Genomic DNA, 26,623 nt, shown 5'->3' with positions numbered 1-26,623 from the left:
TTTCAAAGACCTCCTAGAAACTTGAAGCTCCTCACAAATTTGGGTCAACTTTTCCAACTTCTAACTCACTTTCCTAAAGATAGTCCATAAAAATATCAGAAGGTTTCTCTGCAGACAGCAAATTTTTGCTAGAAGGCATATCTTAGTAAAGCATATACCTAGCAAGGCCAAAGAAGAGGTCCCAGAGCTGAGCTCCAGATTTTGCAGAAGAGGGCATAGCGTGGCTTACCCTGTGGTAGGAAAAGTCACTGTAGTAGTGTGCAGCAACTCTTGCCAGAAATCCAAACAAGACAACTAGTGAAAGCTGTTCAAGGAGAGGTGTTTTATTGCCAAGCACTCTGCTACAAGTGTACAGAGAGGGATGCTAACGTACTGCTGCATGCTGGCCCTGTACATTGCAGGAGCTGAGCACCAGAGAAACCATCCATGCAAAAGGCACTAAAGTAGCATAGGAAGCTATGTCAGCTGCAAGAGAGTGCCTAGGAAGCTCACCAGAATCAGAAAACTCAGTTCTTCCCTCTTTCCCTTAAATATTTCTGCAGTGTCCTCTACTAACAATGCATACTGTCAGCAGGAAAAGGAAAAATCTACTTATTGGGGCCACCTCTATTTCTGTAGATGAGACAACAAAAAAATGAATTTGGAGCTGTGAGGCAATAAATGGGGTAAATGGCACAATGTCCCTGTTCATGTGTAATTTATATTATATGTTCTGGAAAGTGGCCCCTTATGTAGTCCTGACGCTCCAGGATTTTCCCCTGAAATTTCCATATGTTCTGTCAACTATGAATTTTGTTATACCTTGAGGTGGTATGACTATGCCTTTTTATTCTTAGAGCTGAGAAGTGGGGAGTATCCTCAGACCAAAATGGAAAGCCACATTCTTGTAAATCTGACTCATGGTACTTGTCTTTTGAAGGTAACTCCATTTGGAGTTTCTGACTGCTTTGTTTAATGTCTTGCTATTTCAAACAGTTGAATTTGTTTACATTTTGTTTTCAGTGTTTATAATCATTTGTGGGAGACCTTACCAGCTACTTCACACTGCTAATATGACTAGAAGTTTGAATATCTTTAAAAAGTAAATTTTCAAGCAAAATAGATGTTTCTAGCATCTTTCTGTTCTTTGATTTGCAATATAAGCTAGAGTGTATATGTACTTGAAGCTCCAAATTCATTTCTGCAGGGTTATTAAACACTGTCCATGATGAGTGTTCCCTTGTTTTGTTTATCCCTAGAATGATTATTTTTTTTTTTTATAGAGGCACATGCACTGGGTACAGTCAGAAACGCGGGAGGGTGAGAGAATTCACCAGTACACTGCTGAGGGGAGCAGCGGGCGGCAGGAGGGGTCTGCGCGCCATGTGGGACCCTCCCCCGGTGGCCAGGGAGCAGCCGGGGATCGAACCAGCGCCGCAGAGGCCGTGGGCGGCTTCGCAACCCAGCACTCAACCGCTGCGCCACCGGGGAGGCCCCCTAGAATGATTATTAAGACAATCTCTCTGGCTAGTAATATCAGTGCCTCTAGCCAATGAAGCCATCAGTCATCTAACAATTTTGTCCCCTTTTATAAGAGACTGGTTTCTGGAAAGTGGCTGCCCCACCAGGGACTACATTTTAAGCTTCTATTTTTTCCTAGGAATCTATTCTTTTCAAAGAATATAAGCAGAAGCAGTTTGTGTGACATCTAGGCTAAAAAGGGTAAGAACAGGTGAATGTTATGAACTCTTTACTCCAGGCGAAAGAGAAAGTATGCATAACCACAATAAATGACATCACAATAAAATGAAAGGAGACTGTATTTTTTACTTGGCTCCTACAGTGCTGCCTACTAAACACATGTATTTGAATATAACCTTAGAAAAAAATGAACTATAGAATTTTTGGCTTTACTGGAATGATCAATACCCAACAATATATATCAAGTTTGAAAGTAACATTCACGTTCTTGTCTGAATTAAATATAATAATGAGATATTTGTGGTTTGGACAAAAAATATAGAAATTGTTGGAACTAAATGTGAGTTTATCCAGTTTCTTAGGTAAATTAGACATAGTATCTGTAGTTTTAAATTACCTACAAACACACAGGATTATTTTAAGTACCATTTCCTCAGTCACAAGTGATTCTGTGATTTTTAGCCATTTTTAATTGTTGTTTGAATGTGAAATTTTGTGACCTTTATAGCAATCTGATTCTTTACTGGGAATAAAATATCCCAATATTAGATATAAATTGAACTGTGGTCACTAATGCTCGGCTCACTTACGTACACTTTCTCTCTCTCCCTCTCTCTCTCTCTCTCTCTCTCTCTCTCTCTCTCTATATATATATATATATATATATATACACACACACACACACACACACACACACAAATATACCTACACATAATACATACACACATATATATCCGCTTGAATCAAGATTACAAAGATGGATTTTCTTCATAGACAGGCACTAAGGATGTATTTATATAGATACAGTGTACATTATGACATGTTTGTCTAGTACTCATTTCTCCCTTTCTTCCCATTTTAACAATTCTTTTTTTATATATAGGTATCAGCTCTTCATGGGTCAGGAGAAGCTGACCTTATTACCCCCAGATGCTATATTGGGCCCAAGGGACAGACTTTAAACCCAACTGTCCTCATCAGTGGTTGGTTTAAAATGGGTGTATGACCCAGTTTGAGAACTGGTCTATGAAGTTTCCTGTGAATCTGTAACATAACTTTTCCTTTATCATCTTGAAATAATTCTTTAAATGACCGTCTTATTCTCTTTCATTGACATAAATTGCAATGAAGCCAGTATTGATCCCATACTCTTAATAACAATATCAGTATGAAACCAACACATGAGAGACATCATCACTGTGAAAAATGAGTTTATTAACTATTTGAAGCAACAATAAGTATCAAGCTCATTGTTTAAGATAGTTTTATATTAATTGTCCCTAAATGATAGAATGGAAGAAATTTTTCTAAATATGACAGGGTTTCCCATGTAAGTATTTTTCAAACATTTGGGAGATCAGAGAATGGGTCTTTTAAATTATTCTAGAGCTTGCTTTTGTCTTGTGACATTCCCTCTAATCAAAGATAGCTATCGAGGCTATTCTTGATGCAATATATGAAAAATTAATTTCTACTAGAAATTGAACTTTGGACTTTTTTATCTCAAAACTTGATAGTAGAAATGTTATCATTTCAAGCTTAAGAAAACTTCTAATAGCTTTTTGCCATTTATGCTGTTGTATCCAGAACAGGTCTTTTTGCCATAAAAAAGGAAATGTGATTCCTTTTATTTTTTTCCAGGTGTTGTCATGGATTTTATTTATACAAGTCACTAGAGTTTAAGAATCTAAAGGGCTCTAAATGTTATCTATATTGCCTAGTGGAATTCCTGTTTATGAGAAGATGAAGTACTATTGAAAAGCCAATATATCACAGTCTATTCTGGTATTAATTTGAATTAATCTATCTAGCTGTCATGAACCTATTGATATATTGTTCATTCTGAGGCAGTCTTTTATTGGCTTCATGATACATCAAATCTATGCACCACTGAAATCTATTTGTGGATTTAAAAATAAAATCTGTTTACTGGAATATTAAATACAAAAAATCTTCTATATCCCAGTGAATCAGGAGGTTGATACCTAAAGAAGAAGGTGCAGAAATGAGAAAAAAACAAAGTCCTTGGTACTAAAAGAGAGAGTAGTGTGACTAGATACAAAAAATTCAAAATAAGGAACAAGAGTGTATGTTTTTTTAATTTTTTTTTTTGTGTTTAGTTTCTTTTTTGTGTGTCAGTATAAAAGTTACTAGGTTCAAAGTTTTGAATAGAAAAAAGTTATTATATATTATGTCCATTTTATTTTTTATTTTTTTTAAATTAATTTTTTTATAGAGGCATGTTTTATTTATTTGTTTGTTTGTTTGTTTTGTTTATACAAGCACTGGGTACAGTCAGAAGCGCAGGAGGGTGAGAGAATTCACCAGAGCCAGAGCGGGGAGCAGAGCAGGCAGGACTGAAGTACACTGCTGAGGGGAGCAGCGGGCGGCAGGAGAGGTCTGCGTGCCGTGTGGGACCCTCCTCCGGTGGCCGGGAAGCAGCCAGGGATCAGCCGGGGATCGAACCGGCACCACAGAGGCTGCGGGCAGCTTCGCAACCCAGCGCCCAACCGCTGCGCCACTGGGGAGGCCCTATTATGTTCATTTTAATTAACATCATAATGAAATATCTATTAGATGGGTATCCTCCTGATGTTGACATATAAATGCTAAGCTTTAGAATTACCTGTGGAAAGACACAGAAATGTTGGCATGACAATAAGTAATCAGATAAGGTAAACTTTTCTTAGCTGGAACAATATATTTGCCTTTAAAGAGACTTAAGTATAATTCAGAACATAGTTTCATTAAATTTTCCCCTATTATAGTAACTTCTACTCTCCAAGGTGACTCTTGAAACTTATCATGAAGAAAGCATCAAGCAAGATTTCATTTGTTTCATTTTGCCTTATAATGCACTGTTTTTAGCCAAGAAGTTTCTATTTCCAATTTAAAGAACTTACTGAGATTTTCTTTCATACATGTGGATTTTTTAATGTTGCAAGTGCAATATTTATATAAAATGATTGCTCTGCTTTTTATTATAGAAAAAACAATGTTCAGTTGTTTGTAATTTCACAATTGTGTATATACTAAGATTCTAAGATAGCTAGATTTACTATTTATAATTAGAAATATGCTGCCTTTGTGTCAAAGCAGTCTCACAGAGAAGGGCAAATCTTTTCATATATTTGGATGGGTTGTGCTTCTTCTAAATGTTGTTTATTATAAATTAACCAGTTTCTTAATTCTTATTTCAATCACTGATTCATGTTTACAGTTGAAAGCATAAAAGGAAATAAATTCATACAAAAATTAATTAATTCACCCTGGTAAGGAGTGAATCTAAAGATAGTCCCATGATTTTAGATAAAACATGAAATTTAGTGTAACTTGTGGGAACATGAAAATCTGGTATGTTACAGTTTGATTCATATGTTGACTAGTGTACTAAAAATTGTACCAAACAGATCTACTCATTCCCATGGAAATCAAAGGCCATCTCATCACTTGCCAGCACTTCAGTATCTGCAGACACCTACAATCTGCAGTATTATAGATGAAATGAACTTATTCATGCAAAAATAATCATTTAAAATTATATCTATTGTATAATTTCTCTATGTAAGACATTAGTTCTCTAAGCATCAGAAATACAGTGGTAGAGCCTCCCCGGTGGCACAGCAGTTGAGCGCTGGGTTGCAAAGCTGCCCGCAGCCTCTGCAGCGCCAGTTCGATCCCCGGCTGCTCCCCGGCCACTGGAGGAGGGTCCCGCATGGCGCGCAGACCTCTCCTGCAGCCCGCTGCTCCCCTCAGCAGTGAACTTCGATCCTTCTGCCTGCTCTGCTCCCCGCTCTGGCTCTGGTGAATTCTCTCACCCTTCAGCGCTTCTGACTGTACCCAGTGCTTGTATAAATAAATAAATAAATAAATAAATCTTTAAAAAAAAAAAAAGAAGTATAGTGGTAAATGAAATGTGATTCCTACTTCCACATTAGAACTAAGTTGGGGGGAGAAAAATAAGTAAAAATAAAGCATGACAGAAAGTAAATAACTACAAAGTAGAAAACAGAAAGAAGCAAATAAGGCAAATAAAAAGAGGATGTTATTTTTTGTATCGGATAGTTAAATATGGTCTCTCAGATAAAGAGGTATTTGATCAAACAAAAACATAATGAGAAAGCAAGTCATTTAGATATCTGAGTAAAAAGTAGACCGGGGGAAAGAAGAGCAATTCAAAGACCCTAAATATTAAGATTCTATTTGAGATGAAAATAAGACTATCATTTAACTGAAGTAGAGTAAGCAATAAATGAAAAGTGGTAGTAAGAAAGATAGCTGGAAATCAGATTACATATGACCTTTTAATAACCATGGCAAGGCCACTGTATTCTACTGTATGTGAAAGGGAAGCTATTAAAGAGTCTTAATGAGGATAATGTGGTCTCAAAGACATTCTGAAAGGATTTCTCTGGATGTAGTCAGAGAGAATAAGGAAAACATACAATTTTGTTCCTTATTTTGAATTTTTTGTATCTAGTCTCACTACTCTCTCTTTTAGTGCCAAGGACTTAGTTGTTTTTTTTTTTTCCCCTCATTTCTGCACCCTCTTCTTTAGGTATCAACCTCCTGATTCACTGGGATGTAGAAGAATTTTTGTAATTAATATCCCAGTAAACAGATTTTATTTTTATATCCACAAATAGATTTCAGTGGTGCATAGATTTCCCTGGAAACAGGGAAACTAGTTAGTAGACCAATGCAATAGGCCAAGTAGGAGATGACTGTAAGTGATGGCAGGGAGTGGGTAGTGAAGCATTCTGAGAATGTTTTAAACATATAGACAAGAATGCATTGCTCCCGATGCATTGCTTAATATTGAAAATTAAGGCTTTTTTCTGGTTTTGATTATACATCCAAGTAATAAGTGCTATAAACTAAAATTTTAAAATCCCTCTACCAACTTTGATAGTCTTAAAAGCTGTACCACATTTTTTTGGTTCCTCAGAACCCTAATGTGGATGTCTATACATGTTAGATTATGTTAAGAACATAGTTGGTTCTTCTATTCAGTTAAAATATAATACACTATCAGTGAAATAATAGCAAAAAAAGGGAAAAATATTAGAAATGAAAAATGCCTTCATCTGCAAATAAGTCATTTTTGTAGAAAATATGAAAAATAAAGTTATTATAATTAATATGTGTATTAACAACATCTTATTAGGATATAAGATCAATACATAAAAAATCAACTGTAGTTCTGTACACTAACAACTAACAACTGAAATTAAAATTACAAAATCATTACTATTTGTAGTAACATCAAAAATGTGAAACATTGGAATTCATCTGACAAAAGATGTATAATAACTATACACTCAAATTCACAAAATACTGCTGAAAGAAATTAAACCTAGTCTAAATAAACAAAGAGATATACCACTGAGTCAAAAAGACTCAGTGTTATTAAGATATCAATTTTCAAACTGACCTTTAAAGACAATTCTAATAAAAATTCCAGCAGAAAATTTTACAGAAATTTACAAGCTGATTTTAAAACTAATAGGGAAATAAAGAACCTGAATTAGTGAAAACCGCTTTCAAAAGGAAAGGGATTTGAGGACACTGAAACTTCTCTATAATAGTAAACATATGTCATTATAAATTTGTCTAAACACATAAAATGTAGGACACCAAGAATGAACCTTATGTAAAATGTGAAACTCTTGGTGATGGTGATGTCAGTGTAGGTTCATCAATTGTAATAAATGCACCAGTCTTGTGGAGAGTGTTGATCATGGGGGAGAGAATGCATGTTATTGGGGCAGGGATATATGGGAAATCTCTGTACCTTCCATTCAATTTTTCTGTGAACCTAAAATTGCCTTAAAAAATAAAGCCCATTAAGGCCTCCCTGGTGGTGCAAGGGGTTAAGATGCAACCTATGAAGCTATCCGCAGCCACTGCAGCACCAGTTCCATCCCCTGCCAGGAAGCAACCCATATGGCGCATCAGATCTCTCCTAACTTGCCCACTGCTCTCCTCAGCAGTGGGCAAGTTAACAACAGAAACTTGAGTGACCACAAATCACTACTGGACCTGTTTCAGTTAGTCCTCTCAATGCATAAACAATGTAGACATAACACAAGGAATACAGTCTCTAAATAGCTAATAAAATTACCTAAATGGACTATTATAAACTATAATAATCAAAAAAAAGGAACAAAAAAATACTACTCTCCTCAGCAGTGTATTTCACTCAGTCTGCCTGTTCTGCTCCCCACTCTGTCTCTGGTGAATCCTCTCACCCCCAACACCTCTGACCTGTACCCCAGTTCTTGTATGAATAATCTTTAAAAAATAAATAAATAAGCCCATTAAAAAATTTAAGAGGAAAGTTTGAAGATAAAAAATGACATCATTTCAAGTCTTGTGATAGTGTTGCATTAGAGGTGAGCATAGCTGCCTTTCAAGCCTTGTGATAAAGCTACAATGATTGACACAACGTAGTACTGGCATAGTGACAACCATGTTCATGAAACAGATTCAAGTACAAAAACAGACATGCAGTGAATACAGACAACTAATTTTTCAGAAAGGAGTAAAGAAAACTGAGGAGAGAAAGGATATCCTTGTTAACAAAAGGTACTGGAGTAATAGGGTATCTTTATACAAAAGATCAAATTTTGAATCACACTTTGGACAATATACATAAAAATTAAATCATGTGGATCACTGACACAACATAAAATGTAAAACAAAAAACTAGAAATGAAACAGAGAAAATCTTTGTAACTTTGGGTTAGCAAAATTTTGTAAATAAGGGACCAAAAGCAGGATCAATAAGACAAAATACAAAAATTGGGAAAGTTGAATTTCATCAAAATAAAAAGTTCTGTTCTTCAAAAGTCACTGTTAAGAAGTCCAAGTTACAGACCAGGAGAAATACTTGCAAACCATGTATCTGAGAAAGTACTTGTATCCAGGACACATAAAGGACACATGAAACACAATTAAAAGAAAACAATCAAGTAAAATGTAGGCAAAATATTTCAACATATGGCAAAGATAATACAAATGGCAAAGAAGCCCATGAGAAAATGCTCAACATCATTAATAATTAAGATAACATATTCTAATGAAGAGTGGTATTAGCAACATGGTGGAGTAGGAAACTTAGAACTCCAGTCCCCCAACAGGTCAAAACAGGAACAGAAACTATTAGACTCAACTTTGTCAGACCTGTAATACATAATTGAAGGTTTACAACAGTCAAGCAAATGCTAATTCTAGAAAATGCAACTTAAAAGCAGTGGGAAAAATTTGTCCCACTCCTTCCCTGGCTCAGGAGCAGTCAGGAAGATGAAAGCCTGCATTTCCAGTATGGGACTCTCATCCTTGACTGTGGAAGTGAATAGACCTGACTCATAAATTATCACATATGTCTATTCCTACTTTTCAGGGAGCTATATGAAGGACTGACATGAGGCGCTAATCACTTTCACCTAAATCAAAATTCGCTCAGGCCTGGAAAGTGGAGGGATTTGCTCAAAAATATTGTAATGTAGACAATCTGCAGCAAAAGAATACAACTATTTGAGGCCTGTGTGGAGAAGGAGGTAGGAGAGTGTTTTTATTTCAGAAATTAGGACATTCAAAACACAGTAAAAATGGAGGCATTTGGAAAGCCATGTGTATGCCCAGTAGAAGAAGCATGTACAGAAACATCTAAGATGACCCTAAGTTATTACCTTGGGCTGCTCCCTAGGCTTACTACAAGCATGACTAGATGTTACAGGAGTTCTCTGATGATACAGAGCCAATCTGAAAAGACTGGCAGAGGTGAGATTTTTTTTTGTTTGTTTTAATTCCTGGCATTTAAGGGAGTCTGTCAAAACAGTAGCTAAACAAAAGTTAACAACAGAAACTTGAGTGACCACAAATCACTACTGGACCTGTTTCAGTTAGTCCTCTCAATGCATAAACAATGTAGACATAACACAAGGAATACAGTCTCTAAATAGCTAATAAAATTACCTAAATGGACTATTATAGACTATAATAATCAAAAAAAAGGAACAAACCTTAGGGAAATGGGAAATATGATTTCCATTGTTACCACATTATAATATTTAAATGACCACAATTTCTCCATCCGAAGGTACTTAGGTTATATCTAGAAAGTCCCTTTTACCATGTACCATTACCCTTTTACCATTAACATCTACAACAGTACAGGCAATTAGAATATAATGCCCAATTTGGGACAATTATTCAATCTATCACAATTAGCTATCAAAGAAATGCAAATCAAAACTATAATGAAAATACACTTCACTTCCACTAGAACGTCTATAATCAAGCAGACATAATAACAAAAGTTGACAAAGATGTGATGAAACCAAAACCCTTATACCTTATGGTAGAAACATAAATGTATGGACTTAGGGATTATGGTGTGGCAGTTCCTCAAAAGGTTAAACATGAATTACCATATGACCCAAATTTTCACTCCTTGATATATACTCAAGAGAAATGAAAATCTAAGGATTTAGAAATGAAAATAAAAGCAAAAAAAAAAAAAACCAACCTTGTACACAAATGTTCATAACATCATTATTCATAATAGTCAAAAGGTAGATACAACCCAATGTCCATGACCTGATAAAAGGATAAAAAAAAAATGCAATAGAATATTTTTCAACAATAAAATAATGCAGTAACAATACATGATGCAACATGGTTGAATCATCAAAAGATATGCTACATGAAAGCAGCAAGGTAGAACCACAAATTGAGCCAGCCTAGAATAGGAACTTGAATAGTCATAGATTTGGGTACCCACAGGAGTCCTGAAACCAATCCACACAGATATTTGAGGGCAACTGTAGTTAAAATTGTGGTAAGTCATAAGTTATACAGACTTTCAACTGCACAGGAAGTTAGCACCCCCTCATTGTTCAAGGGTCAAGAGTGTGTATGTGTGTATAAATATTGGCTATAGGGCCTCCCTGGTGGTACAGGAGTTAAGCCTCAGTGCTATCGCACTATCACCCACTGCTTTGGCCTAAGTCCCACCCCCACCCAGGAAGCTGACCCACATGGCGCAGCAGACTTCTCCTGTCTCACCCGCTGCTCCCCTTAGCAGTGTAATTCAGTAGATCTGCCTGTTCTGCTCCCCATTCTGTCTCTGGTGAATCCTCTCATTCCCCACACCTCTGGTCTATGCCCCATTTATTGAAAGAATAAATAAGTAAAAATAAATCTTTAAAAAGCAGATTGGCTATAGAAGAAATAAGTATAGGGAAACAAGGTTAGAGAAGAATTAACAAATTAGAAACTCGAGCTCTGTATGACAATGAAAAGGAGCTTTGCAGAGAAAGAAGCATGTAGTTATTCCTCTCATTGCCTAAACAATGTGGACACAAGTGTGTATCTCAAGAAAAGACAAAATAGTTAAAAACAGGGCTTTTATGGGGGAGAGAGGCAGAAGGGATATGGGCACGGATGGTTTGGTGGAGGCTAAAAATTAATTTTTTAAAAAAGCTAAAATTAAATTGTACAGAAAAGTTATATTAAAATAGGATTGCATTTTTGCTTCTATTTCCAGGAAGACAGAGAAGAAGTAATTTACATATGTTTCTTCTACATACAATTTAGATCTTGAAATTATGTACAAAATAAGCACAAGAAGATAGGTGGGAAGAAGGAAGACAGGTTAGGGACCTTGAGACCTGAGAAAGACATGATAAGATTCTTGGGTCTTCTTTTTGTCTCAAATACTCAGATTTAAAGCTAGATAATTCAGAAACTGGAAAATGAAAATGTGGGAAACCAATAAAATGAAAAAAAAAAAACAAGAAATAAAAAAGGAAAGGTGCAATATCCAAGACAAAACTTTTGGACAATAACCTCTTACTCTAAAGGACGAGAGAGGACCTATCTCTACTCATGCCATCAGAGGCCAAGCAGGATTTCTAGATTGATTGTTGCCTCATTTCATAATCTTGAATTAGAGAAAATTATAAAAATTATTGAGATATGCAAATGACCATCTATCTATTTCAATAACCTTATATTCACTATTTACTCTTTCCTAAATTATTATTTAGGAGTGTTGGTACTATTACACTTGACTCATTTCTTTAATAATTATAAGATTTTACTATTCCATTTGACTTATTTTAGCACATATTGATCAAAAGTTATAGCATGGGTATGATAAATTTACTTTACCAGAGGATATTCTGTACCCAAGAATAAGCGATGATTATGAGATCAAATGAACTCTCATTTGACGGTCATGCTTTGGTATATTTGTGTTATGAACAGCCTAGGGGTGATTATAAATAAGAGGTTCTTTGTATCTAGAGACATAGGATTCTCACTACATTTTTTTATTAATGTATGGAATCATGTTTGTGACAATCTGGTCTCCTCAGAGTCTATTACAGGTTATTCTTCATCCTATAAGTACATATCAAATGTTTAATAGGTGTGGAGAAGTTGACTGTTCCTTCAGTACTTGTTTTCAGTAAAAAGTAGAACCACTGCCTTCCCAGGAGGTTATATCCTAAATTAGGACACAGCCCTTGTGTAGAGTCCATCGGTGTCCTAGTTCTTTCCAGTTAGAATAAACTCTGGACTTACTTTACACATAGTTCAATTAAAAATAGACCTTTCTGTGCTTTGCTTCAATATGGTTTAAATAACAATAAATTTTATGCAAACTCATTCTCAAATATCCTCCACAGATTTTTTCTCCAGAATTACTTTGCAGACTTCCCAGGAAGTCTGGGAAGATGAAGATGAAGAGATAGCAATGGATTTCTTTGACCATCCTCCTTTTAGAGTACCTGCTATATTGGATGTTGTCCCCAAAATCACATAAATGCAAAAAGCGGCAAAAAAAAGTGAAGTGAAAGAAGGAAAGGAGAGGGAGATGGGACAAAAACTTGCAGAGAAGTGTAAGTGAACAATTTCAAGAGAGTAATCCTCTGTGTAACCATAAAGGGGCAGAGGGACACAATTTGTATCAAGGAAAAACTGGAAAAGGAAAAAAAGAGCATTATTTATTTCACAACCACTCCCTGACTTGAATTCAACATAAAACTTAGCCTCCAACTCATTATACAAATTCAAATATCACTATTTTTCTTTTTCAGAAATATTTATTAAATGTCTATTATGTACCAAAAACTATTCTCAGAAGAGCAATGAACAAAACAGAGAATTCCTTCATGCTCTTGCAGCTTAAATTCTAGCTGGAATAGGACTAAAGCAACAGTCAAACAAACAAGCACAGGGAATCGGATGACATAAATATTAGGAAGAGAAATAAAGCAAGCTAGAAGATGGAGAATGAGATGTACATGGGAAATTATATTCCTTGGGGTAATCAGGGAAACACTTATTCCAAGATTAGGTGGGAATTGTATGGGGACTATAACCAAGATGAAAAAGCATACACTGTGCAAAAATGAAAAATGTTGTAAAAAATATATAAAATATTTAAAAAAAAATGACAATGAGACAAATATGCAGTATGAATAAAAGCAAAAAAAAAAAAGCACAAAAATGAAAAAGTTAATCATCTTTCATTTCATGATCCAGTGATGGATAGACTGTGTTAAGATTTTGTTTCATATAGATGATATATGCTTGCTAATAAGATTATACTTTTCCACTCATTGCCCTATTACTTAGTGTCTAAAAACAGGAAGAGCACACTTTCCTGCCTCATTTCAGCTTTGGTCAATGATGTGGCTCAGCCAATGGAATCTGAGCCAAAGAACCTTGTGCTGATTCTGAGCAGAAGCTAGAAGAACCCTGGCCTGTTTCTGCCAGATCTTTTACACTATTCCAATGGTACAACCCAAATGTGAGCTTATTTCACACTGGGTTCTGAAGTTAAAACCATCTCGAACAGGGACTCCCCAGTGGCGCAGCGGTTGAGCGCTGGGTTGTGAAGCTGCCTGCAGCCTCTGCAGCGCCAGTTTGATCCCCGGCCGCAGGCGAGTGTCCCACATGGAGCGCAGACTTCTCCTGCCGCCCAATGCTCCCCTCAGCAGTGTATTTCATCAGTCTGCCTGTTCTGTTCCCCACTCTGGCTCTGGTGAATTCTCTCACCCTCCCACACTTCTGACTGTACCCAGTGCTTTTATACATAAATAAATCTTAAAAAAATAAATAAAACCATCTCGAACAGTCACAGAAAACCATTATTCATGAAGATTTTGTTAATGTATTATAAAATATTGAAAGCTAACTAATGTACATATATATGTATGTGAGTTAATTTAAAAATGTCACACAATAATCATTGTCTTAGTGAATTTTTTATATTACAAAACAGTATGACTGTGCTATATTCTTTACCAATTTACCTATGTTTAAATTATAACTAATACATGTTTTTTATAAAAATTAGCAAACACAACAGAGATGAAGTTAAAAGTGGAATTCCTTACACTTCTCCAACCTTGTCCAAATACAGTCAATCCCACAGACAGTTCATGGCATGTACTTTTGTATGGATGTGTATGAGTGTTTCCTCTCCCTCCCTTTCTCTCTCTTCTCTTCTCTCTTTCTCTCTCTCTCTCTCACACACACACATACACACAGACACACTTAAAAAATGGTATAATAGGCTCATATGCAATACTGTGGGAACTGTGTATCTCTTGGCCTCCAACTGATTATATCAAATTCAAATATCACTATTTTTCTTTTTCAGAAATATTTATTAAATGTCTATTATGTACCAAAAAACTTCTCAGAAGAGCAATGAATATAACAGAGAATTAGTATTAGTAATTGCATCATGTGGGCCTCCCCGGTGGCGCAGCGGGTTGAACGCAGTGCTGTGAAGCTGTCCACAGCCTCTGCAGCAGGGGTTTGATCCCCGGCAGCCAGGGAGCAACCCACATGGTGCAGCAGACCAATCCTGTCTCACCCACTGCTCCCCTCAGCTTTTCGGTCTATCTGCCAGTTCTGCTTCCCGTTCTGTCTCTGATGAATTCTCTCACCCTCCCATGCCTCTGGCCTGTACCCCAGCTCTTGTATAAATAAATCTTTAAAATAAAAAAAAAAGTAATTGCATCATAGCCATCTTTCCAAATGAATATGAATGTACAAGATAAACCTCATTCCTTTGCATTGTGTTGCATGGTCTGACTGTTAACACAATTAATTTAGTTATTTTTACTATTCATGTAAATGTATGGTACATCTAAATTTCATAATTACAAAAAAAATCTAAAAATATTTATATATACTATTTACTATTTAACTATTTAATGTTAGGAGATATTTCTAGGCGTGTTCAAGTATAACATATTTTCTAAAATACTATTTTCTCTACTTGTATTTTCTTATGTTATATATGTAACTTATTTAAAATGCCATATAAATGACCATTTATTGTTATGGCATTTTTCCCAGACTTTAACTCCTATGTACAGAACTATAATAAATGTTCCTATAATTTAATTACAATGACCATTTATAATTATTTCATAAGTCTAATTTCAAATAACAACAATGCAAAATTCTAAAATTGTGATCAACACTGTCATAATTTTTCTACTAAGTTATTACCACTGGTACTGTATAAAAGTAGCCATTTCTTCAAATACTTATTAACATAAGTCATTGTATTCACTAATATATGATCAATATGATTTACCTATTTTCAGATTTGTTATTATACATGCTATATTGTCTTTAAGATATAAGTGGTGTACACATTGTGATGGTTCTGATACTGTAAAACAATTAAAGATAATGGACAGAAGGAAATTACTTTCTCATATGGCTGGAACTGCAGTACATTTCCATATATCAACAGTGCTGTAGACAGCAAGGCCTCAGTTATCTTTTGCTAAGGAGTTGGCAAATTTTAAATATTTTTTCGGCTCTCTTGAGATATAATTGGCATACAATAAACTGCATGTATTAAACTTACAATTTGATAAGTTGTGACATTTTTGCAAACCCAAGTAAATATCACCAAGACCAAAATAAAAAACATTTCTATTATCCAGTTTCTTTTGGCTCTTTTTTAACTGACCCCTCAATGAATAATCTCATACATTCCCCAGGGAAATATTTATTTGCTTTCTGTCACTCTAAATTTGTTTCTATATTTAAAATTTCTATACATTAAATAAATCGTATATAAATAAATTTAATGTACATAAATAAAATAAATAAATCCCCATCTACCACTCTTTTTGTCTGGGTTGTTTCACTCCATGCCATTTCAACACTCATTCAGGTGATTGGATGTACCATTAATTTGTTCCTTGTCCTTGTTACATATATCACAATTTATCATTCATTAATGAATAGCCTTTGGGTAGGGTACAGCTTTAGCTATAATCATTAGTTTCTATGAACACTATGCACCAATCCTTTTGTGGTTGAATTTTTCTTTATTCAGAGCAAATAGCTAATGATTGGGTGGATATCACAGGCACATCCTTACTTTTAAAAGAACTGTCAAACCCCAAACTTTCAAACTATTTTTCAAATTGGTTGTCTCATTTTACATTCCTACTAGTAGCCTTATCCTCTGCCCCAATCTCAACTTTCTAATAACCTGAACTTGTCATGGCAGCCCCACTGCACATAAGTCACAGTTCACTCCACAGGGACACTGAGAATCACCCGGGGAAAAAAGAAACTTTAAGGTCAGCTTTAGAATAGCTGAAAAGATTTACCAACTTAATTTTAGACTTCATCTTGGTACCAGGAAGAGAGACTTCTACCCAGGAACTCAAAGATCATCCTGGAACAGTGGAAGACCCATGTCCACAACTTATCTAGCATTCCTCAGCGAATCATAACCCCCAAAACACAATGGAAATCCAGAGATGAAAATTCAGGAAACACAAATTTGCCAACTTTTTGCTCGCATCACTTTTCCTTTTTTCCTTTCCCCAAATCACTCATAGACTCAAAAGAAGCTATTTCATCGTACCTTTTCTTGTCCTTCTAAAGTAACAGGATCCCTTAAAGTGCTACTTACTGTATAGAGGAAGCATTCTCCTTAAGCTCGATGTTCATCCCTTGTGACAGAACCCACATCAGAGATTAATCACTATCATAATAACCACTCTCACATTTTCTGATATTTCATACTTTAACATACACATAAAATATGTATACATGAATAATCTAAATTGTTGTATATGAAATTTTTTTTTTAATTTTGAAAGATATATGTCAAACATACACAAAGATATAGAAGTTATACTCCATTTTCTGTTCTTAATGGTTAACAAATAGCAATACCTTAGTTATATTAATACTGTAGCCATTTTGTATTGCTATAATATATATATATTGTAATAATATTCTAAAAATCTCTAAAGTAAGTCAGTCTATAATCCCCTTACTGAAGAATAGGGCCTTAACAAGATTTAACTTTTTTTGAACTCTCATTTCCTATCCCAAAGCATGGACAGCATGCACATATGCTATTATTTTAGTTTGCTGTTCTTAAGTCTATCTAGAATTTTAAGACATTTTGCTCACTATTATTTCTACAGTCCCATTCCTTATGCCTGGAGTAATTTTTCTTCTCTGTAGAATAGCTGTGGGTAAATCGAAAAACAAATACTTCAGAAACGTTCATTTATAACATATGAATTTGTTTTTAAAATGCAAGACAAAGAATTCTGAGCAGCTGTTCCAAATAATAGAACTCATACTGTAATCTTCATAATGTAAATGAGGTGAAAAGAATTATTCTGGTTAAAAAAAAAACATGCATTTAAACTCTAGTAATTTGGTTTTAATTTGAAATTCAGTTAGACCTAAAATATTTGGGGAATATCCCATTAACGAACTAATGCTATCTTAAAAGCAGTCATACCTTCTTATAGTTTTCTACATGTTTCATGATGTTGACAATCATGGAAGCATAATGAAAAAAATAAAACTGAAAATTCTTTTCTTATCATGGACATTAAATGTCAAGAAAACAGCACAGGAAATTTATTTTCAATCCTGCAAAAAAATTTCTTTCTCTTAAGACTCTTTTTAACTTCATTCGTTAAAAGACAGGATTCTGAATGCCTAGCTTCTCTTAGTGAAGGGAAGTAATTCACATGGTGCCTAGATAAACAAAAATGTTTTAGATACTAATGATTTACATCACAGCTTTCCTTTCATTTAAAGGTAATTCTGTTTAAAGGACACTAACTTGACTGTCACTTTTGTGACTTTTGTAAAGATAGGTCTTATCTTATTCCATCTTGATAGTGGTAAACTATTTTGATGGGTTTGTGCATGTGTAATACCTTTGAAACAGTTTCATTTCCCCTCAGTACCTGAAGATTTTATTACATTGTGTTGTGACAAGAATTGTTGCTGAGATAAGCCCTACTTTATTTTTTTAATATTTTATTTTTATATTTTTATATCATTGTCCATTTTTATACAATGTTTGCTTCCCCTCACCCCAAGGTATAGTCCCCATAGAATTTCCCTTACTAATACACCCATGTACCATCACCACAGTCCCCTGTGCTCCTCCCTTCCTCCCTCTGATCCCTCTCCCTTCTCCTCCCCTGCAGGATTAAATATGATTGTAACTTCTGAGAGTGAATCTGTGTTTTCACTTTGAAATATTTTAAATATTATTCATTGTTCTTAATGGTATGCAGTTTTACTACTGCATTCTGAATGTAGATTTTTTTCTATTATCATTGCTTAGTACACAGTGCGTTTTGTCAATTTGTAGACACAGCTTTCTCAACACTAGAAAATTCTGTCATCAGCTATTTGACAATTATCTTCTATAATCTTTATTACCTCATTCTTAAAAATTTATTAGAAATATACAAATTTTAAAAACAATTTCTTTTATATGCCCTACTCTTGTTGGATTTAGAAATTTACCAAATTACATTATCAAAATCACTCACTCTTATATCCAATTTACTATTTAATATGTGTATTGATTTTTAAGCTTACCAATTAATTTTTAAAGTTAATCATTTTTAAGCAAATGCTTAATTTCCAAAAATTATGCTTAGCTTTTTTACATTTTCATCTCTTCTTTTGTAATCTATTGTTTATTTCATCAATGGTCTTTGAAAACTTGAAACAAAATTGTTTTAAAATAAAATCTACCAGATGAAAAACTCTAACTGCAAAATTGTCATTCAAGTATGACGCAGAAATGAAGGTTTTCTCTGATAAACAAAAAGTTAATAGAGATTACCAACAGTCCTGGCCTACAAGAAATGTTGAAAGCATCCCTTTTAATCAGGAAAATACAAATTAAAACCACATTGAGATACCACCTTACACCAGTAAGAATGGCACATATCAAAAAAACTAGCAACAACACATGTTGGCGAGGATAAGGTAAAAAAGGAACTCTCGTACATTGCTGGTGGAAGTGCAAACTGGTCCAACCACTATGGAAAGCTCTCTGGAGGTTCCTCAGTCTTAGTCTACTAAAAATGGAGCTACCATACAACCCAGCAATTCCACTACTAGGGATCTACCCAAAGGATACAAAAACATTGATTCAAAAGAACACCTGTACACCTATGTTTATTGTAGCACTACTTGTAAAACGTGGAAACAACCCAAATGCCCAAAAATAGATGACTGGATCAAGAAGATGTGGTACATATACACAATGGAATATTAAGCAGCAATCAAAAAAGATAAACTCATGCCATTCACAGCAACGTGGATGGAGCTAGAAGGAATTAAGCTCAGTGAAATAAGCCAGAAGGAAAAAGAAAAATATAGGATGGTTTCACTTATAGCAGGAATATAGGGAAACCAAATAAGATATCAGTATAAAAAAATAGTAACAGTACAAAACACAATAAAGCAAAAACGGACAATTCTAAGTCAGAGACACACTGCAGGGGAGAAGGAGGGAGAGGGATCAGACGGAGTGAGGGAGGAGCACAGGGGGCTGTGGTGATGGTGCATGGGTACACTGGTGAAGGAAATTCCATGGGGATTACACCTGAGGGGGTGGGGGGAAGCAAATATTGTTTAAAAATGAACAATGATGTAGAAAATAATATAAAAAAAATAAAACGTTGTTGGAAGAAAAAAAAATGTTGAAAGGAGTTCTTCTATATGAACAGGAGAAGCAAAAGAAAAGAATAACTTGGGCAATGTGATTTAGAGTAATATAGAACCAGAAACATAACCTAGAATATGAGACAGTAACAAAACATTAAAGGGGTGGAGGAAAAGCCTACAACCTGTTTAGTCAAATGATGGTAAGTCAATGTAAGCACAGAAAAACAGATGTAGAAAGTTTGCCACAATTAACACTGTAACCACAAAACAAAAGTCTGGAGTACAGATAATTACAAAGGGAAAAAAATAGTCATTAAGGACATAATAATGTCAACATGAAAAAAAAAAAAACAATTACACTGGAAATACACAGAATGTCTCCTAATGAACCTCTATATAGAAGATAAAGATTCTAAAACAAATTTAAAACTTAACAGAAACAACAAAATATTTATATTAATATTTGTATTAATAACTGACAGTAAAAGTATCAAATCACTTTTTTTAAGTAATTACATTTTGTTTGTATTTTAAGTAGTTAGATTTCTCTGCCATGATGCTCCTAGGATAATCTCACCAACCCATATTAGTTATAGTATTTCACCAAAGTAATAACTTCTACACATAGGGAAAATTGAGAGGAAAAGAACTGAAAACTGTCAGATGCAAACATATTAGCAGAATAGCAAAGCTTTTAAGTATACATTAAGATGACTTTGTACAGATACACTTTACTTTCCTTAAAGTGGCAGAAATAATTAATACCGTCACAAAAATTATTCAACAGTATTTCCATTCTATAGCATGTAAGATCAAGAAGCAAAAGTATAAATCTTAAAGTTATCCTTAAGCATCAATCATCTTTCAGTATCCAATGTTAAGAAATTATCTAGGGTATGGAAAAATTATCCATTAATTAATATTATTTAATATAAATATAAAACATACTTAGCTTCTGTTCAAAATAGGAAATGCAGGGGCCTCCCTGGTGGCACAAGGGTTAAGCACTGCAATATGAAGCAATTTGCAGCCTCTGCAGCACCAGTCTATACCCAGCCAGCCAGGGAGCAACCCACCCACATGGAGCAGCAGACCTCTCCTGACTTGCCCGCTGTTCCCCTCAGCAGTGTACTTGGGTCAATCTGCTTGTTCTTTTCCCCGCTCTGTCTCTGGTGAGTCCTCTCACCCCCCGCATCTCTGGCCTGTACCCCAGCTATTGTATGCATAAATCAATAAATCTTAAAAAAAAAAATAGGAAATGCAAAACATAGCCACTGTTACATAAAAGCTTCTGTCAGTATTGTGATTCAACTTAGTTCAACACTAATTTACACTTTTCATAAGATTAAACATCATGTAGAAACATCAGCTTATTTGATCAGTAAGCTAATAAAAGTATCAGAGTCACTCACTAGTTCTTTCATGAGGATACAAACCTAAATCTTACAATAAATAATCTTATAAAAAATATGTGCTTTTGTAATATACTTGACAATAATATATCAGAGGAAAAATACTCACTGCTTTTTTAAATCAAAATTATAAATCAGTATTATTTGCTGAAGATTCATTTTGATTTTGTAACTTAAATCTTCAAATGTTTTTGAACTAATAGTATCTGTAAGGCAGATTATTTTGTAGAGGAGGTGACTAAAATTTTTGAAGTATTAGGAAAAAAGTTTTACTGTGGTTCTTAAAAATACATAATTTATGTTAAGTACTTGTTTGTTCTTGAAAAACCAATCTACAGAATTAAGAAACATTATAATGCCAGAGATAGGAAAATACTTCACATTTGTCAAAAAAAAAAAAAAAACACTTTGTTGAGTAACAGACACACAAACATAAACACAGATGTAAAGAGAACTTACACTTTCAATTCTGCAATTTTAGTTTCAGGCAAAAGTTGGTAGAGAAACAAAAACTCACCAGTTCAAAAATCAAGGAATTTTCTTCCTTCCCACTGGACAGAAAATTTTAATCAAAATAGAATAGGAAAAAAGAAAAAGTAACAAATCAAGTTTCTATCATTTATCTCCTAAGAGAAGACAGATCATCATCATCCATAGAACAGGTATCTTACCAAATGTTTAAACCACAGTATCTGACTCCTATCCATTGTTACCACCAATGGGGAATAAACTATAAGCTATGCATAAAGCAGAAACAAAAACAAAAACAGTAGGAAACAAAAACCTGGAGAGTCAGAAAAGTTAACACTGTCACTTGAGTTTCACTCTAGGCAACAAAACTGGACATGCCTAAATTGAAACAGCCCTTGGGGTACAGGTCTCCTACAAGATAATACACCTGGGTCTGTCATGAGTCCATTTGGGCATCTCAGCAGATAATCTCCAAACAAAGAAAGCATAACTTTCAAAAGTTGAAAAACATGATTCTTATAAATTTAAAATGAATATATCAAAGATTTTATTGAAATCATTAACTAATAAGGAAATCAGTCAACAATGTGACTGGTTCAAAGAGCCTATGGCATTAAAAGTATACGAGATTTAAACAAAGAAATGTTAGAGTAAGATTTCTGTATTAGATCTGACACTGCTTATATACCATACGTCCACAGAGAGTAATCTTTAGTATTTTCTATCGTGGACATTACTTGCTTCTTTTCAGACAAAAGTCTAACTTCTTGTCCCTTTAGTGTGAAAACTGCCTCGGCAATAAACAGTTTAGACCAGAACTGTACTCAAATAATACAGTAATCTTTCTTGGCTGTTTCAAGTTTGAACTAATTTTTCTGACAGTTATATAACAGTTAAGTCCACACTTAATAGTCCTAAATAGGTTCTTGGAAATAGCAACTTCAAGCAAAATGAAACACAGGAAAGTAGGTCCTTGAATAACATCATTTAAATATTGTCATTTTGTTCAATGTTGGTCAAGATTTTTTTCTCATCAATGTTATAACAAAACAATGTTATTGAAGGACCTGCTGCATATAAATTTCTGGGTTTTATTAGATCTCCACTTAAGTAATTCCAACTCTGTATATTTACAGCTGACTTGCCATCCATATAACTATAGGTCCTACTTAGCACTATGAAATACAGTACTTTGTACAAAAGAAAATATTACCATGAAAATTAAAGTATATTTCAAAGTCGGTAGTAGTAGAATAGACTAATACTTTTTATAATTTGGTTAGTTCATTAAACCATCAAAAAACTGGCTGCAAAGTCAGTTAAGGTTTTATTTAGAAAGTCCTAGTAGTTTGTTTAAATTAGCATATGGTTTTATTCATCATGGATAATAACAAAATAAATGTGCTAACAAATTGCTATTAAATTAAAATGATATATGAGTTCTATTACATTCACCTTGTAAAATTTCATTTTTCCCCAATTTCATTAACTTGCCCTCAGTCTATGCAATTATATGGTTCAGGGGAGCACAACTTCACATCTCAACATTGCCCCATGTTTCATTCACCTTCCACCAAACCCCCAGTGCCAATACCTGATAACCTTCCCTTCCCCCCAACCTCTCCTCCCTATTCATACCCTATCCCCACCGGTAACTATTATATTTTTCAGAGTCCAAGAATTATTTTTTATTCTGTTTCACCAGCTTGTTTTCTTTGGTTATTTATATTCCACAAGTGAGTAAAACCACCCAGTAACTTTCACTTTCTGACCTATTTCACATAACATAATCACATCAAGATGTATCTACTTTATCCTAAAAGATAACATTTCACCTTTTTTAATACCTGAGTAGTATTCTATGCGGTTTATATTCTATAGTTTGTTATCTAGCCCTCTGACAATGAGTTTTTAAGTTTGTTCTATGATTTGACTATTGTGAATAAAGCTGCTATAAACATAAGAGAGCATGACTTTTTAAATTAGTGTTTTCATAGTCTTTGGGTAAATACCTAACAGTAGTATTTCTGGATCATATGGCGTTGCCATTTTTATTTTTTTGATAAATCTCCATTATCACTTTCCACAGAATACATAAGGATAACTGTTTATGGTAAATATAATGAAAAATGAGTTTTAGGAGAAAGTGACTTAATGCATCTTATCTTCTCTGTTCCTGAGGCTCATCAAGAGGTGTCCAAACATATCCTCTCACAACCTCAAGCCTCAAGTCTCTTTGACAGACATGGACTCTTCCTTCTGTATCTGAGTATATTAAGTAAAATTTCATTTCTAAAATAGCTTTTTCCTAACTTCAGGGCTTTTGTTTAATGACCATAGCTGCCATAAGATATCAATGAAGATTTAGCAAGGAGTAGATAAAATAAGTTATTCCAGATAATTACAGTTTTCAAATGGTCCATTGTAAGCACAAAAATTTTCTTTATTACTATATCATTTGTATTTATATTATCACCATATTACATGTTAAGAAATAATTTTTTACCAGGAAAATGAATAACTATAAGAAAGTGAAAATCAAAATCAACAAAAAACTATGAACCAGAGACACTTTTTTTGGGGGGGAGGGGAGGGATTGGGGTCAAAATGGGGGGGTTGCAATTGTATGGGGAATATAAAAATAAAATTTATTATTTAAATAAATAAATAAATAAATAAATAAAATTAGGGCAGTAGTAAAAGTATTGACAAATCATAAAATTAGAACTGAATGATCATTTTCATGATAATACTTCAGGCAACCTTGAAAATTATAAAGTGTTTGTTTTTTGAAATGGGATTTCATAACTATTTTGATTAAGAAATAAGACATATTAAAAGGTAAAACAAACAAAAAAAAAAGAAATAATTTTTTGAAAACTAAATACTTTTACTAATGCTCACTAACCTAACCAATTTAACACCAGTAAATGGTGAACATTAATAATGCTTGCAGACTTCCCTAATATTTCTATTCCATGTAACAAATTTATCTTTATCCAATTACCTCTAAACTTTGGTCTTAAAGTAAATATCATGGGAAAGGTTGCCTTGGTCCTCAATACAGTTGTAATTAGGTTGGTGTTTTCAACACCATCACCAATCTATACTTTTTTTCCTTTTTCCAGTTAATAGGCTCTCCCACTCTGCCTTGAAAATGAAGGATGCAATGGTCAGACCTGGCTGCATCACTCCATTTTGGATAGGTTCTCATACTTTTTAATTTTCTTTATCCTCAACAATAATATGTTTGTTTCTCTCATTTCTTCAGAGAATCTTTCTTTTCTGGAATATATGTTAATAGCTGCTAATATATTCATTGTTCTTTAGAAAAAAAAAACAAGTATTTTTAAAAAGGCCTTCATAGTCACAAGGGAAAGGAGTGTCATTGACATTCAGGTTTATTAGGTTCCTAGGGTTACCATAACAAATTACCACTAAGTGTGTGACTTAAAACCATAGAAATTTACTTTCTCACGGTTCTGGAGCTAGAAGGTGTCACTGATCCATACACTCTCTGAGCTCAAAGAAAGAATCTGTTACATACCTTTCTTTAGCTTCTGATGTTGCATTTCTTGGTGATCCTTAGCTTACAGATGCGTCACGCCCAGGCCTACTTTCATAATCACATGACATCATCTCTTCTGTCTTCTACCCATGTCTTTTCTCCTCTTCTTATAAGGACACCAGTCTCATGGAATAAGGCCCACCCTAATTGAGTGTGACCTTATCTTGATTACACCTGCAATGATATTTTCAAATGAGATCACATTCACAAGTACCCAGGGTTAGGAATCATGTATTGTTGGACAGACACAATTCAACCCTTAATACCAGGTATTATGATACAATTTCTAAATATTTATGACACAATCTCCAAATTTTTCCCAAATGGTTAGAGAGATTCTAGAACAATACATTAGAGGGCATGCAACAATAATTGACCATCAACTATATTTCACAAGCTATGAGGAAATTATTCATTGATATGCTTTTGCTTCAACATAGACATGTTCGGCTTTTGCTCTCAATCTTAGAGCCTTAACAGTTAAGGAAAATTAGGGAAATATGCTAGTTGGCATCATATATCATCTACAAATTTTTCAGGTAAATTCTGACTCCAAAAGTCTTTTTTAGGTTACTGACTAGAAGCAGTATAAAAATGGTTTGATTTGTGGTCAGCTTGCTATGTGTGAAACATTAGAGCATTAGAAAAACTGTTGAGAGGCATAAACTAAGAATATTTAATATGGAAGTCACTGATGCAGTCTTAGGAGAGAAGTCTTTTCAAAGAATAGATTCATTTTATTGCTTCTTTTAACATTCACCACATTTTGTAGCAGTCTTTCCACATAAATATAAATGATAACTTAGAGTGATTTATATGCAAATATATGGATATTAAATATCAAAAGATTGTAAGGCTATTAGAAACTGTTTTTAATGCTACAGGAAAAATTAATTTGGGTCCAACTGATACCCATTTTGATACTTCAGAAAGGGGTTCAGCTTAATTTTACCTTTGCTTATGAGAAAATAATTTACAAAGCATATTTATCTTGTGAAGAAATTGCCCTGCTTATGTGATAAATTGTATACATAATCTTTGTAGCTTGGAAACATTTACAAATGAATAATTGATACACTAATTATAAATCATTCTTAGCTGTTAGTTAAATCAAATTTCTTACATTCATAATAGGCTGTGTAGTTCAAGGTTGACTATAGCATGGGGGAGGGTATTATAAAAAGGCAATTATATACAACAAAAGCTTTTTAATCCATAATTTTAATGATTCAAATAGGTTTATTCGGTATTTTTAGATGAAGAGACTCAGAACATAATGTTTTTTATAGTAGATATTATTCCTTATTTCTAATTTGTTCACATTCTGAAATAGAAATAAAAATTTGAGTGGGTTGATATTAACACTGGTTTTAAAGTAGAAGTTGATTAAAGTCTGTTTCCCATATTTTAAACTTAGCCTTTTTGACTGAATAAATTTCTAATTTGTACTTAGGCTTAATAAACGAAAATGAATTTTGGTTTAGAG

At 34.1% G+C, this 26,623-nt stretch overlaps 1 protein-coding gene across 1 annotated transcript in view; it reads right to left on the bottom strand.

The window, feature by feature from the left end:
* The window catches only part of XIRP2 (xin actin binding repeat containing 2), a 495,477-nt gene extending 470,170 nt beyond the window's left edge, over positions 1-25,307 (bottom strand). Inside the window, exon 1 of the mRNA XM_037523459.2 lies at positions 25,117-25,307. The gene's annotated coding sequence lies outside the window, so the exon portion shown is untranslated. The remainder of the gene's footprint in view (positions 1-25,116) is intronic.
* Between the last annotated feature and the right edge of the window lie 1,316 nt (positions 25,308-26,623).

Source organism: Talpa occidentalis, unplaced genomic scaffold, assembly GCF_014898055.3.
Source record: "Talpa occidentalis isolate TD23 unplaced genomic scaffold, MPIMG_talOcc4v2.1 talOcc4.3, whole genome shotgun sequence".
Lineage (NCBI taxonomy): Eukaryota > Metazoa > Chordata > Mammalia > Eulipotyphla > Talpidae > Talpa > Talpa occidentalis.
Note: the sequence above shows the minus strand (reverse complement) of the source record. Positions and strands in the feature narration are given on the sequence as shown.